Source organism: Pseudochaenichthys georgianus, chromosome 16, assembly GCF_902827115.2.
Source record: "Pseudochaenichthys georgianus chromosome 16, fPseGeo1.2, whole genome shotgun sequence".
NCBI classification, from domain to species: Eukaryota; Metazoa; Chordata; class Actinopteri; order Perciformes; family Channichthyidae; genus Pseudochaenichthys; species Pseudochaenichthys georgianus.
In genome coordinates this window covers 47,815,873-47,819,666 of record NC_047518.2, presented here as the reverse complement: position 1 = coordinate 47,819,666, position 3,794 = coordinate 47,815,873, and the positions used below count along the sequence as shown (strand labels likewise).

At 37.5% G+C, this 3,794-nt stretch overlaps 1 long non-coding RNA gene across 1 annotated transcript; it reads left to right on the top strand.

Annotated features, from left to right (window-relative positions):
• Positions 1-995, top strand: LOC139435388 (uncharacterized). The gene is made up of 3 exons (XR_011644661.1): positions 1-79; positions 684-808; positions 909-995. It is a non-coding gene; the product is annotated as an uncharacterized lncRNA (long non-coding RNA).
• The last annotated feature ends 2,799 nt before the right edge of the window (positions 996-3,794 follow it).

Genomic DNA, 3,794 nt, shown 5'->3' with positions numbered 1-3,794 from the left:
AACGATTATACATCCATGGAACGACCAGACACATGGCAGCAACGTTCCCTCTGCTTCATTCATTTCTCCTGTTCAACAGGTTAGTAGTGTGGACACCGATTATGTCATATTTCGATCTAAGAAGTGTGTTTGAAACTGTTTTATGTGTAGTTTAATGTCATTCTGTGAGCTACGCCACTAGCGTGTGGCTAATGGCGTCCGCTAGCTTCTTTAGCACAGGCTGTTGCCCCCTGAATAATGAAACATGTTACCATGTGTATGACTCCCGTGCACTAGTCTGGCTTACATTTAAAGTTTATTCTGTTTGTATAAATATGTGAAATGCTGGTCTGAGGTCATAATTGTTCATATTATTTAAATGCTAAAGCGCTAATGCTATGCTAATGGTGTGCCTGTACAACATAGCCATGTTAAAGTGACTACAGTCAACCGGAGGGTGTGTTATCTGTAATCGCTGTATTATATACTGTAAATGAAAAAGGCTTTAATCCTTCATGAAAGTCATAATATGGCATGTGGATTTATGTCCATTTTTGATTAGAGACAAATATGTCATACGGTTATTTTGATATGCTAAATGTATGTTTACATTCTCAGTTAGCGTCAGGCCTCACTGAGGCGAAGTATTGAGGTAGAAAGCTGGTGAAGCCATTTCCTGCTGTCATTATATTCTGTTTGCACAGATAATAAACCTGGTTGGCACGAAGGAAGTCGTTTTCATTCGACACAACGCAGAGATACATGTGGCGTCAATCCAGACCGGTTACACAAAGAATGATTAGATAAATAGAGAAAACAGATATAATTTGTAAGTGAATTTATTAATTTGTTTAATACATTCTGGCTAGAACGACCACACAGACGGCAGCAACTTTCCCTCTGCTTCATTCTTTTCTCCTGATCAACAGGCTTATTATCTGATTACCAGCTCTGCACAGCGGACTTGTAACACTAGCAGCAGTGGAGATGGAGCATCAGAGCCTGGAGGCTTCGACTCTCCTGAAGAAGAAGAAGACAGCAACAAGGACCCATTTGAAGATAGGTAAATGTTACAGTAATAGTGTACTTGCATTGTGTGGGTGTAAAGGTGTAACTTTGGTTTGAGAAGTGGGGGGGGGGACACAGAACAGGGGGCAATGAAACATTTTCTCAATTTAATTCCATTTCCTGCCTTTCTACAAATATATTAGGGACTATAGTGTTAACAAATCCAAGAAAAATGTGTAGTGTATATAATGAGTGTGCACACTTATCTAGTATCCTATCCATGTGAACCGGTTTTATTTGTGATGACCTCACTAGTATACTAGTACTAGTATATATATTTCAATCATCAAAATCCATTAGAATATGCTCACAAGCAATAACACATATTTGATCAACTCCTCTCTCCTATCTTTATCTTACCTAGTCTGCATTCTTTCTTTTTATTTATGCATATTTTACTAATCACTCCCCTTTCAAATTGTGTAGCAGCAGCAGTCTGCTCTGCGCAGGCTTCCTCCAAGTTTACAGTAAAACAAACTGGTTGTGTGACCAATGGCCATTTACAATTATTAATACTATTACTATTATTAGCATATATATATATATATATTTTTTTTTTGGTTGAAACTAAGCCAGAAAAAAAATACATAAATAAAAAAAAAATATATATATAAATAAAATCGATTTTTTAAAAATAATATTCGATTATGGAGACTGTAACGAATAATCGAATAATCGCTGGCATCCCTACTTCTAATCTCCGTTAGCTCCGAGCTAGCACCAAATACTAACAACTAGGGCTGTGCGATTATGGCAAAAATCATAATCACGATTATTTGGGTCAATTTGGGTCTTGACGATTATTCATTGACCATTTATTGAACTGTAAAACAAATAATATTTTACCAATAAACAAAGAGAGAGAGAGAGAATTTTATTTTGAGTTATGCTTGAGAAACATTCCACTTGAACTTTATTTTAACAAACTTAGTAGTAATTATTGTCCTATATTTTTTTTTCAGATTTCACAGCTTCCTGGGCCTAGCAGCAAGAACCTCCATCTGTCCCTGCCCCCAGGTCAAGATCTACCGTGGCTCAAGGGCCTTCACCACCCAGGACCAGAGGACCATCATCACTACAGTGGCCTCCATCTGCCACAAGATTAAGATACACCTCGGTACAAAGGCCTCCACCACAGCCATCACGATCAACCCAGCCAGCAAAGAAGTCTCGCCTAGCAGACGTACCTCCCACACGGCCACCAGCATCAACCTGGGACAATCACACCTCCCTCCCTCCGACACAGCCACCAGCAGCCCATGCACCATCACCTACACAGCAGCCTGGAAGACAGACAAAGACCATGACACTGCTCCCCCTGTCTTTACATTTATAATGAATAGTTGGTTGAAAAAGTTCTGATATTGTAGATATTGAGATTTTACAGTTGCTTATAATAACATAAATTGTTGGTTGAAAAAAAAAAAAGTTCTAATGCTCAATTTGTATTTGTACACATCACATGAACCTTGGTGTGGAATATGAATCAGTCCTGATGTAACCTTTCTGTGGTGAAAGCAGAGGGATGGAACTATTTTACACATGAATAACATTTCATTTAATCTATATAGGCCTATAGTGTAATTCATATTATTTCACTACTTTTGTAAAACAAATCTAAAACGCCCCAAAAAGTAGATGAGATGAGTAAACGTGTTTTCACCTATGGTTTTCACAAGAGTTTTGAGGTTTTCCAAAAATCGGATTTCTCATTTTCAGCTAAGTATCTCATAAGACAGTGCTCCAAGGTGAGTGACTTGCATCTCCAGCAAGACCAGAATATTTTGATAAGTAACATATGGGGTGCCATGTTATAAGTACATTTAAAAGGTGATTTAAGGAGACGTCTACATATCGAGGAAATATCCTTATACTCCATAGGGTTAAGGAAAAGGGTAAGGCAATTGTATTTTTTATATATATATTTTATATTGTTTGATTTATTGATTATATTCAAAGGGAAATTAGTTTCATCCCTGAATCTGGAATAATATACAATTTACAGCAAAGCCTAAAAATGTCAAGAACTTTTCAACTACAGATTGCTTTGGTCTGGCTTTCCTCTTCACTGATTGGTTAAAGACACTTTAAACTTAGTGGGCCATCCCCACAGGAGCACCTTGGGGTGAAGTGTCTCAGGGACACAACGACATGCAGTGGGGTTTGAACCTGTGCTCCCCTGATCCCAACACCAACGCACTAGCCCACTGCGCCACAGCCTCCCTACAACAGGTTTTTGGGTCATTTAAAAGTCAGGAATAATTATTTTTACTTAACTTTGTTTAAGCTCAGTGCAAAGCGTGAGCACTGTTATTTATTTTTATTACATGTTCTATTAAAAGTTTACTAGCATGTGCAAATTGAACGTCTGGACTCCAAACCAGTTTTCTTGTTTATTACATACAGTAATAATAATACATTTCATGGATATCGTACACAAATGTTATCCCAAGGTGCTTCACGAAGCTATGAGGAGAAAATAATTAAAACAAATAAAATAAAAAGTTATCTAAGAAGCATATTGAAAAAAATATGGTGATATAAAGAAATTAAAATAAAAAGGTTAAGAGCATAAGAGGTTCAAATGAATAAAATAAAGGACAGTCGGTAACATGCGGGGCAGGTGGGTTGAGGCTTTTCTCTAAAACAGAGATGCCGATCCTCAGACGTCTCTTTGTGCACGCTGTCTTTCAGAACATTTACAAGTTCGACTTTGAAAAAGTGGTGGGGACAAAATTGGCAATTTC